Below are 12,632 nucleotides of genomic sequence, written 5' to 3'. Positions count from 1 at the left end.
AAAGTTATTGAAATTCAGGAGTGAAAAAGTAGTTTCTAATTAAAAAATTCACTGGATAGACTTAACAATCATGTGGACACAAGAGAGAGACTGTTTGAAGACAGATTAATGGAAATTGTGGAAGGCGAAGAACAGAGAGAAATAATGATTTAAGAAAACGAGAAAAGAGCCCAGGAATGCTATTATACCAGGAGGCAGCAAATAGTTCCTGTAAAAAGCCAAATGGTTATCATTTTAGGCTTTATGAACCACATATTCCTATTTTTTCCTCCTTTATTTTTGTGTTTCTTTTTTTAGAGCAATTTTAAGTTGGATGCAACATTGAGCAGAAAATATAGAGATTTCCCATATATCCTGCCCGCATGCATGCACAGAGTCCCCACCTATCAATATCTTGTACCAAAAGAGACTTTTGACACAATGAGCCTACAGTGATACATCATTATCCCCCAAAGTCCATAGCTTACATTGAGGTACATTTCACAGGAGATGGGTATTAAGGAGGGCACTTGTTTTGATGAGCACTGGATATTATTATTATTTTTTTGTGTGTGTGTGTGTGCTAAGGAGTTCTTTTTTTTATTTTTTTATTTTTTATTGGTGTTCAATTTACTAACATACAGAATAACCCCCATGAACACTGGATATTATATGTAAGTGATGCATCACTAAATTCTACACCTGAAACCAATTTTACCATATATGTTAACTAACTAGAATTTAAATAAAAACCTGAAATCATTTCTTGGTGTCTTCCTCAATTTCTTGCATAACTGTTGTACAGTTTTCAAAGTAGATTCTTTACCTCTTTGGTTATGCTTATTCCTAGGTATTTTATGATTTTTGGTGCAATTGTAAATAAGATCAATTCCTTGATTTCTCTTTCTTCTGCCTCATTGTAAGTATTTAGACATCCAACTGACTTTTGTGTGTTGATTTTATATCCTGTGGCTTTGCTGAACTTCTGTATCAGTTCTAGCAATTTTTTTGTGGAGTCTTTTGAGTTTTCTACATAGAATACCATGTTGTCTGCAAAGAGTGAAAGTTTGACTTCTTTACCAATTTGGATGCCTTTTATTTGTCTTTGTTGTCTGACTGCTGAGGTTAGTGATGACTGGACATTCAAAACATTCCATGGTCATGGGTTGGAAGAACAAATATTATTAAAATGTCTATACTACCCAAAGCAATCTATACTACACATTCAATGCAATTCTTATCAAAACACCATTTACATTTTTCACAGAGCTGAAACAAACAATCCTAAAATTTGTATGGAACCAGAAAAGAACCCAAGTAACCAAGGTAATGTTAAAAAAGAAAACTAAAGCTGGAGACACCACAGTTCCAGACTTCAAGCTATATGATAAAGCTGTAATCATCAAGACAGTGTGGTACTGGCCCAAAAACAGACACATAGATCAGTGGAACAGAATAGAGAACCCAGAAATGGATCTCAATAACTAATCTTTGATAAAACAGTCTCTTCAACAAATGATGTTGAGAAAATTGGATAGCCACATGTAGAAGAATGAAACTGGACCACTTTCTTCCACCATACACAAAAACAAGCTCAAAGTGGATGAAAGACCTAAATGTGAGGCAGGAATCCAACAAAATCGTAGAGGAGAACATATGCAGCAAACTCTTTGACCTTGGCTGCAACAACCTCTTACTAGACACATCTTTAAAGGCAAGGGAAACAAAAGCAAAAATAACTATTGGAACTTCATCAAGATAAAAAGGTTTGCTCAGCAAAAGAAATTCAACAAACCTAAAAGGCAACCTATGGAATGGGAGAAGATATTCACAAATGATATATCAGATAAAGGGCTAGTTCCAGAATCTATAAAGAATTTATCAAATTCAACACCTCCAAAACAAAAAAAATCCAGCCAAGCAATGGGCAGAAGACGTGAACAGATATTTCTCCAAAGAAGACATACAGATGGCCAACACACACATGAAAAAAATGTTCAATATCACTTGACATCAGGAAAATACAAATCAAAACCACAATAAGATACCACTTCACATTGGTCAGATTGGCTGAAATGAACAAGTCAGTAAATAACAGATGATGGCGAGGATGTGGAGAAAGGGGAACCCTCTTACACTGTTGGTGGGAATGCAAACTGGTATGGCCACTCTGGAAAACAGTATGGAGATTCCTCAAAAAGTTCAAACTAGAACTACCCTATAACCCAGAAATTTCACTTCTAGGTATTTATCCAAAGGGTACAAACATAGTGATTTGAAGGGGCACATGTAAACTGCCATGTTCATAGCAGCAATGTCCACAATAGCCAAAATATGGAAAGAGCCCAGATTTCCATCAACAGATGAATGGGTTTTTTTAAAGATTTTATTTATTTATTCATGAGAGAGAGAGAGAGAGAGGCAGAGACACAGGCAAAGGGAGAAGCAGGCTCCATGCAGGGAGCCCAATGTGGGACCCGATCCTGGGACTTCAGGATCACACTCTGGGCCGAAGGCAGGCGCTAAACTGCTGAGCCACCCAGGGATCCCCCAGATGAATGGTTAAAGAAGATGTGGTATATATATTTATATATATATATAATATATAATATATATAATAATATATATATAATATATAATATATATATAATAATATATATAATATATATTATAATATATATAATATTACTCAGCCATCAAAAAGAATGAAATCTTGCCATTTGCAAGGATGTGGGTGGAACTAGAGAGTATTATGCTGAGCAAAATAAGTCAGAGAACAATAAATACCACTCACCCATATGTGGAATTTAAGAAACAAAATAGATGAATATAGGAAAAGGGAAAGAAAAATAAACTAAGATAAAAACAGAGAGGATGGCAAACCATAAGAGACCCTTGACTATAAAGAACAAACTGAGGCTTGCTGGAGGAGAGGTCAATGGCGTAACTGGATGATGGGCACTAAGGAGGGCACTTGATGTTGTAATGAGAACTGGGTATTATATGCAACTGACCAATCACTAAGTTCTACCTCTGAAACTAAGATTATACTATATGTTAACTAAGTTGAATTTAAATAAAAAAATTTTTAACTTGAAATTAAAAAAAGAAAGAAAACATAGTTTCTGTACAATGAGCTGCCATAGCAGCTAAAAAAAGAATGAGATGTAGCATTGTTACAATAGTCAAAATGTGGAAACAACCTAAGTGTCCATCAATGGTTGAATGGATAAAGATGTGGCATACACACACACACACACACACACACACACACACACACACACTCATATACACACACATACAATGGAATACTATTTAGCCACACACAAAAAAAATCTTGCTATTTGCAATTAGATGGATGGACTGTGAGGGTATTATGCTAAGGGGAAGAAGTCTGACAGAGAAAGACCCTATGATCTCATTCATATGTGGAATCTAAAAAACAAGACAAGGAAACAACAACAACAAAAACCAAGCTTGTAGATACAGAGAACAGAATGGTGGGTGGGGGTGGGTGGGAAAAATGAGTGAAGGAAGTCAAAAGGTATAAACCTCTAACAATAAAATAAGTAAGTCCTGGAAATGTGACTTACGGCATGGAGATTCTGGTTAATAATACTGTATTGCATATTTGAAAATTCCTGAGGATAGATATTAACAGTTCACCTCACAAGAAAAGAAACTTCTGTAACTGTGTTTGGTGACAGATGTTAATGAGACTTATCATGGTGATCATTTCACAATACATACAAATAGCAAATCATTATGCTATACACCTGAAACTAATATAATGCTATATGTTAATTGCCCCTCAATTAAAAATAAATATAAGTACATTTTTAAAAGAAAAAAATTTTTAAGAAACTTCAGAAGTCACTGTACAATTTTGCATACCTACCAGCAATGAATGAGAATTCCTGTTGTTCCACATTTCCACCGGCATTTATGTTGACAGTGCTTTAGTTTTTTGCATTTTAATAGGTGTGTAGTGGTATCACATTGTTGTTTTAATTTGCAATTCCCTAATACCATATATATGTATGTTTATTTGCTATCTGTATAACTTCTTTGGTGTCTATTTAAGTCTTTTGCTCATTTTTTAATCGGGTTGTTTGTTTTCTTACTGTTGAATTTTAAAGATTTTATTTTATGCAACCCTTTTTGCAAGTATATATATATTTTTTCCTGGTGTGTGACTTGTCTTCTAATTCCCTTGATTTTGTTCCTTTTTCATTGCAGTATAATATGGAAATTTAATTAGCCATTTCACCATATTTAACTAATGCCATTTCCACTGGCATTAGTTACATTCACAATGCTGTGTAACCATCATCACTATCCACTGCCAAAACTTCAAAATCCTCAACAGAAATTGTGTGTCCATTAGGCAATAATGTTCCAGTCCTCTTTTCCCTACCCTCTGATATCTCTATCTTTTTCTCTATGAATCTGCCTATTCTAAATATTTCATATAAGTGAATATAATATTTGTCCTGTTTTATCTTAGTTCACTCTGCATAATGTTTTCATGGTTCATCCATATCTGTAAATATCTGTTTGAGTTTCTTTTTCAATTCTTTTAGTTTTATACCTAGCAATGGAATTGTTAGGCCAAATGGTTTCTCTGCACTTAATTTTTTGAAGAATTTCCAAAATATTTTTCATAGTGGTGGCACCATCTTATCTTCCTGTCAGCAGACTTCAAATTTCTCTACACCCCTGTGAATGCATGTTATTTCCCATCTTGTTTTGTTGTATTATAGCCACTCTAGTAGGTATGAAGTGGTATTTCACTGTGGCTTTGACTTACATTGTTTTCAATATCATGATGTTGAGCATTTTTTTCACGTGCTTATGTACCATTTGTATGCCTTTTTTATTTTTTTATTTTTATTTTTTTAATAAGTTTATTTTTTATTGGTGTTCAATTTACCAACATACAGACTAACACCCAGTGCTCATCCCGTCAAGTGCCCCCCTCAGTGCCCGTCACCCATTCACCCCCACCCCCCCTCCTCCCCTTCCACCACCCCTAGTTCGTTCCCCAGAGTTAGGAGTCTTTATGTTCTGTCTCCCTTTCTGATATTTCCCACACATTTCTTCTCCCTTCCCTTCTATTCCCTTTCACTATTATTTATATTCCCCTAATGAATGAGAACATATAATGTTTGTCCTTCTCCGATTGACTTACTTCACTCAGCATAATACCCTCCAGTTCCATCCACGTTGAAGCAAATGGTGGGTATTTGTCATTTCTAATGGCTGAGTAATATTCCATTGTATGTGGTATATGTATACATAAACCACATCTTCTTTATCCACTCATCTTTCGATGGACACCAAGGCTCCCTCCACAGTTTGGCTATTGTGGACATTGCTGCTATAAACATTGGGGTGCAGGTGTCCCAGTGTTTCATTGCATCTGTATCTTTGGGGTAAATCCCCAACAGTGCAATTGCTGGGTGGTAGGGCAGGTCTATTTTTAACTCTTTGAGGAACCTCCACACAGTTTTCCAGATTGGCAGAATTAATATTGTGAAAATGTCAATGTTACCCAGGGCAATTTACACGTTTAATGCAATCCCTATCAAAATACCATGGACTTTCTTCAGAGAGTTAGAACAAATTATTTTAAGTTTGTGTGGAATCAGAAAAGACCCTGAATAGCCAGGGGAATATTGAAAAAGAAAACCAGAGCCTGGGGAATCACGTGCCAGATTTCAGGTTGTACTACAAAGCTGTGGTCATCAAGACAGTGTGGTACTGGCACAAAAACAGACACATAGATCAATGGAACAGAATAGAGAATCCAGAAGTGGACCCTGAACTTTATGGTCAACTAATATTCGATAAAGGAGGAAAGACTATCCATTGGAAGAAAGATAGTCTCTTCAATAAATGGTGCTGGGAAAATTGGACATCCACATGCAGAAAAATGAAACTAGACCACTCTCTTGCACCATACACAAAGATAAACTCAAAATGGATGAAAGATCTAAATGTGGGACAAGATTCCATCAAAATCCTAGAGGAGAACACAGGCAACACCCTTTTTGAACTCAGCCACAGTAACTTCTTGCAAGATACATCCACGAAGGCAAAAGAAACAAAACCAAAAATGAACTATTGGGACTTCATCAAGATAAGAAGCTTTTGCACAGCAAAGGATACAGTCAACAAAACTAAAAGACAACCTACAGAATGGGAGAAGATATTTGTATGTCTTTTTTAAAGAAATGTACATTGAAGTCCTTTGTTCATTTAAAAATTGGGGTTTCTTTTTTGTCTTTCTGTTGTTGAGAGTGGAAATTCTTTATATATTCTGAATATTAAGCCCATTTCATTGGTCTATTTGCCTATTTTTATGGCTTATATATAATTTACAAATATTTTCTCTCATTATATAGGTTATCATTTCACTTTCTTGATAAAGTGCTTTGATGTACAAAAGTTTTTAATTTTTTTTTCAAAAGTTTTTAATTTTTGATGAAGACCAGTCCATCGATTTTTTTTTTGTCACTCATGCTTTTGGTGACATATCAAAGAATTCATTGCCTAACCCAAAGTCATATAGATTCACCCTCGATTTTCTTTGAAGAGCTTTATGGTCTTAGCTCTTGTATTTAAGTCATCAATGTGGGACCCAGGAAATTTAACAAAAATCCCCTACCCTTGGACAAGCAGAGCATGACCAACTCCATTTTGTTCTACACCCGCCACCTCCTGTATCACCCCCACATGACCTGCTTAAGGTGCTTCCTCACCCTAGTCAAGCCGCTGGGCACACCCTAATCGGAAATCGGCTCATAACAATGTAACCCTGCCTTGTGCCCACCAAAACTGCACGCCAATTCTGACCAAAGTAATAGGCCAGCTCAAATGGATACTATGGGGTAAGATGTAATTCAATTGGCCACCTGTGTGTGGACCAACATGACTGTGTAACTTTCTGCGTATCCCATGGGCCACTGGCCCCTATAAAGCTGCTACGCCTCTTAGTCTCGGGGTCCAAATCCATGCTCCACTGTGTCGGATATACTTGGACCCAAGCTCGAGGTTGTAATAAACCCTCGTGTGTTTGCATCGGTGTCGGCTCCTTGGCGGTTTGTTGGATTCGCAATCCTGGGCACAACAATTAATCCATGTGGTAATATTTACTATGGCTTTAGGTAAGGATCCAACTTTATTATTTTGCGTGTGGATATCCAGTTGTCACAGCACCATTTGTTGAAGGGGCTATATTTTACCAACTGAATGATCTTGGCACCCTTTTCAAAAAATGAATCAGCCAGAGATATATGGTTTTATTTTTTTTTCTGTAAGTGGGTGATTCTGTGTTATGGAACTGTTAGAAACAGACTCTGAACACTTTACAAGCTACATTTGTGGAGGCCGAGCAAAATTAAGGCCATCCCACCTAAAGTTTAGCATCAGTACAAGAACAGCCATCTTAGGCCCCTGGGAATAAGAGCTGAACTTTACGGGAAAAACTGCAGAATGTCCTCAATGTCCTCGACAGGGAATCCCATATCAGAAAGACAACAGCCCAAGCCAGTGGCAGAAAGTCCCATCTTAGAATGAGAACAGAGCTCAATGCCCTTGAAAGCCCCATATCAGAATGTAAATAGAACTTGAGAAATTCTTCCATCCCTTCTGAAAATCCCCTAGACCAGCCTATAAAAAACTCCGCTGTAACCCACTTTGGGTCCAAGTCCCTGCTCCGCTGTGTCGGGTGTACTTAGACGCAAGCTCGAGCTTGTAAATCAACCCTCGTGTGTTTGCATCGGTGTCAGCTCCTCGGTGGTTTCTCGGATTTGCAATCTTGGGCACAACATTTGGAGGCTCATCCCGGATCTGAGAGACCTCCAGGACCCTATCCGGAGGGTTTCATGCCCGGTGAGTTCACTCAACTTTTTCCACCTTTTGCGTGCATATTCTCTGAGAGCTCTAACCTGTAGGAATTCCAATCTGTATTAGGTCGGTATTGGCTTAGGCGGACGCGCTGGTGAGCGGTCGACCGGGGGTCTTGAGGAGACGTCCCTTGCCCCTGCCTGGAGGACGGGGTTCTCATCCTTAAGGAGGACGGGGTCCTCATCTGTATGGAGGACGGAGGTCTTCATCTGTATGGAGGACGCGGTCCTCATCTGTAAGGGGGACGGAGGTCCTCATCTGTATGGAGGACGGGGTCCTCATCTGTAAGGGGGGCGGAGGTCCTCATCTGTATGGAGAAGAGGGTCCTCATCTGTAAAGAGGACGGGGTCCTCATCTGTAAGGGGGATGGAGGTCCTCATCTGTATGGAGGAGAGGGTCCTCATCTGTATGGAGGACGGGGTCCTCATCTGTAAGGGGGACGGAGGTCCTCATCTGTATGGAGGACAGGGTCCTCATCTGTATGGAGGACGGAGGTCTTCATCTGTATGGAGGACGGGGTCCTCATCTGTAAGGGGGACGGAGGTCCTCATCTGTATGGAGAAGAGGGTCCTCATCTGTAAGGAGGACGCGGGTCCTCATCTGTAAGGGGGGCGGAGGTCCTCATCTGTATGGAGGACAGGGTCCTCATCTGTAAGGAGGACGGGGGTTCTCATCTGTATGGAGGACGGGGTCCTCATCTGTATGAAGGATGGGAGTCCTCATCTGTATGGAGGACAGGGTCCTCATCTGTATGAAGGATGGGGGTCCTCATCTGTATGGAGGACGGGGGTTCTCATCTGTATGGAGGACGTGGGTCCTCATCTGTAAGGGGGACGGAGGTCCTCATCTGTATGGAGGACGTGGTCCTCATCTGTATGGAGGAGAGGGTCCTCATCTGTAAGGAGGACGGGGGTGCTCATCTGTATGGAGTACGGGGGTCCTCATCTGTAAGGAGGATGGGGGTGCTCATCTGTATGGAGGACGGGGGTCCTCATCTGTAAAGAGGACGGGGGTCCTCATCTGTAAGGAGGGCCAGCTGCCAGCCCATTGGATTACTTTCTGTCTTGTCTCTACGGCCGCACTGGAACGTTTGTCTGTTACTGTGTTCTTGTTACCTGTTTGCCCACTGATCTGTGTTGACTGTTTGTGCGCTGGTCTGTTTTACTGTGTTCTTGTTAACTGTGCATTTGACTGTGTTATTTGTTAACTGTCATAACTGTCTGTGCCTTGGTGTGGACGGGGGACATAACGGGGCAGACGCAAACCACACCCTTGTCTTTTATGCTCTCCCACTTCTCGGATGTTAGGGAAAGAGCTTGTATTCTGAGCATAGACATACGGAGAGAGAGATTCCAAATTTATTGCATATCAGAATGGCCAACCTTTGACATGGGATGGCCCCGAGAAGGAACTTTTCACCTACCTATTATCTTACAGGTTAAGGCCGTGATCTTCAGGGACAAACCGGATGGCCACCCTGACCAGGTGCCCTACATCCTGGTCTGGCAGGACATGATCGAGAATTCCCCTCCTTGGCTAAAACCATTTTTACTCCCCAAAACGCACAACTCGGCTGAAGGTAAGGAGAGACTCTGGGTCCACCGCCAGACTCTAGGGGCAAGTCTCCAGGTTGCCGCGCAAGCCTACCAATCTGGCCAAGGTATGGTTATGTAAGACAGGGTAAGGACGAGAGTCCCACAGCCTTCTTAGAGAGAATACTAGGAGAGAAGAGCTTGCAGGACTTATAGTAGCAGAAAGAGTCAATAATAATAAAGTCCGGAAGAGCAACAAACCAAACTAAGTGACCAGCAGACCTGAAACCTAGCCAAGATCCTGCTGGCCACAACCATGAACGACCCACAGGAAAGGCGGAGGCACCTCAAGAAGCTGGCTTCAGGGACAGGTAAGGAAGATGGCCCTGGTCCCTGTCGGGAGCGCCCTAAGCAGAACAAAAACCAATGTGCTTACTACAAAGAAGAGGGCCACTGGGTGAAAGACTGTCTTAACAAAAGACCTAAGGCCCCTGCCAAGATCTAGGAGATGGAGGACCTGGACGACTAGGGGAGCTGGGGTTCGGCACCCCTCCCCAAGCCCAGGGTAACTCTCAGAGTGGAGGGGCAACTTGTTGAATTCCTAGTGGACACTGGGGCACAACATTCGGTTTTATTACAACCCCAAGGGAAATTGGCAAACTTCATGGTGGGTGCAAGGGGCCACGGGCACCAAACAGTACTCATGGACTACCCAAAGAACTGTGGACTCGGCATGGGCTGGGTATCCCATTCCTTCATGGTCAGGTCGGGATTTGCTCACCAAGATGGGGGTACAAATTTGTTTCCACCTGAAGGGGCAAAAATCCTAAACAAGGAGGGGCACCCTATTCAGGTGCTTCTCCTGAGTTTAGAAGACGGATATTGTCTCCACCAAACGCCCTCAGCCCCAATGACTGACATTGACCGTTGGCTGCGGGAATTTCCCCAAGCATGGGCAGAAACTGGGGGAATTGGGCTGGCCCAGCATCGACCGGCCATATACATAGAACTAAAGCGGGGGCAGACCCTGTCAGGGTCCGCCAATACCCCATGCTTCTTGTAGCGTGTAGGGGAATCACACCCCACATACGGCAACTACTGGACTCGGGCATATTGAAGCCTTGCCAATCGGCATGGAACACTCCCTTGCTGCCGGTTCGGAAACCGCACTCTAACAGTTACTTGGGTGACGTCCGTTCCCAGCACCTTCATTTGATATCCTGTTGGAGGAGGAGGAACAGGACACATGGCCTGCGAAGCACCAGGGACTTGCTACAAACCATAGTGGCTCTAGGATATTGGGCCTCAGCTAAAAAAGCCCAGATCTGCAGAGCAGAGGACAGCACAGACGGTGACCAAGAAACTGCTGGAAGACATCTCACTGAGGTATGGTTTTCCTGTTAAGACTGGATCAGACAACGGCCCAGGATTCGTCTCTAAGGTAACACAGGGAGTGGCACTAGTACTTGGGGCAGATTGGAAATTACATTGTGCACATAGGCCCCAGAGCTCAGGACAGGTAGAGAGGATGAGCAGAACATTAGAGGAGACCTTAACTAAATCAGCCCTGGAGACTGGCGGGGACTGGGTGACTCTCCTCCCCTTCGCCCTATATAGGGTGAGGAACTCCCCATATAAGATGGGACTGACTCCCTATGAGGCCATGTTCGATATTCCTCCACCTGTTATCCCCAGTTTAGCAGCAGGTTTCCAAGGTGAACAGCCTCTGGCATGTTGGAACCGATCGAAAGGGAGTCGGGTTCAGATCCCCGAATCCGGAGTGGCGGAGATGGGCGCCGAGGCGTCCAGGGGGGTAACGCAACCGATCTGGAGAAGCAGGCGGGAGCCCCGGGGAGAGCTCTCTTTCCTTTGTGAAGGGCAGGGCGCCCGGGAATGGGCTCGCCCCGAGAGAGGGGCCCGTGCCTTGGAAGCGTCGCGGTTCCGGCGGCGTCGGTGTGGCCTAAGCTGGGGGCCCTCTACGAGACTGGGCCACCCCCGGGCCCCCATCGATACCAGCCAGGTGACTGGGTGTACATGCAGAGACACCGACACCAGACACTTCAACCTCGCTGGAAGGGACCCTACCTCGTGATCCTGACCGCTCCCACCGCTCTCAAGGTCGCAGGATTACTCCCTGGGTCCACTACACCCACACCGGGCCAGCTGCAAGGACTTTGTTAAGACTGTGCCGTTCTCACTTACCCCACTAATGTTGTTTATGCTCTGTCCTCTTCATGCCAGAACCAATCCCCATGAGCCATTTAAAAATGTGCACCCAATTCAGCCTTGCTTTTAAAGTCTTTTAAGGTTTAAAAAGATAGGAGCATCTTAACTGTAGAGAGGCTTTTGCAAGCAAGGGGGGGGTGGTGGTTATGTGTTGCCCCAAATGAGGAGTGTTGCTTCTTTACTGACCACTCAGGAATAGTCCGGGAATCTATGGCAAAAGTCAGAAAAGGTTTGGCTAGACGTAAACGGGAACGAAAACAGCAACAAGGTTGGTTTGAATCATGATTTAATCATTCCCACTGGCTCACTCTGAGGCCAACCTAGACCCATGATTGGGTCCTTCCTTAGGTTCCTCTGAGAGGGGGAAATGGGGAGGCCGAGGAAAATTAAGGCCATCCCACCTAAAGTTTAGCATCAGCACAAGTACAGCCATCTTAGGCCCCTGGGAATAAGAGCTGAACTTTACGGGAAAAACTGCAGAATGTCCTCCATGTCCTCAGCAGGGAATCCCATATCAGAAAGACAACAGAGCCCGCGGTAGAAAGTCCCATCTTAGAATGAGAACAGAGCTCAATGCCCTTGAAAGCCCCATATCAGAATGTAAACAGAACTTGAGAAATTCTTCCATCCCTTCTGAAAATCCCCTAGACCAGCCTATAAAAAACCCTGCTGTAATCCACCTCGGGGTCCAAGTCCCTGCTCCGCTGTGTCGGGTGCACTTGGACACAAGCTCCAGCTTGTAAATAAACCCTCGTGTGTTTGCATCGGTGTCGGCTCCTCGGTGGTTTCTCGGATTCGCAATCTTGGGCACAACACATTTACCATCATACCTTTAGAGTTCACATTTTTGAGCTGATATAACAGATGACATTGTGCTGGTAGGCGATAAGGGGAGCCTTATTTCCCATAACCCTCAGAGGAGACATGTTTGGTGCTGGCAATTGGCTGTCTAATTCAGAAATGGTATCGCCAGGCATAGGATAC

The 12,632-nt window shown here is 42.9% G+C and overlaps 1 protein-coding gene and 1 long non-coding RNA gene across 5 annotated transcripts in view; one reads left to right on the top strand and one right to left on the bottom strand.

Annotated features, from left to right (window-relative positions):
- The window catches only part of LOC140612322 (organic anion transporter 7-like), a 41,723-nt gene that overhangs the window by 27,038 nt on the left and 2,053 nt on the right, over positions 1 to 12,632 (bottom strand). The window lies entirely within an intron of this gene.
- On the top strand, positions 7,557 to 12,416 carry LOC140612323 (uncharacterized). Its single transcript, XR_012013600.1, has 2 exons — positions 7,557 to 7,875; positions 9,328 to 12,416. It is a non-coding gene; the product is annotated as an uncharacterized lncRNA (long non-coding RNA).

This window comes from Canis lupus, chromosome 21, assembly GCF_048164855.1.
Source record: "Canis lupus baileyi chromosome 21, mCanLup2.hap1, whole genome shotgun sequence".
In the NCBI taxonomy this organism is placed as follows: domain Eukaryota; kingdom Metazoa; phylum Chordata; class Mammalia; order Carnivora; family Canidae; genus Canis; species Canis lupus.
Note: the sequence above shows the minus strand (reverse complement) of the source record. Positions and strands in the feature narration are given on the sequence as shown.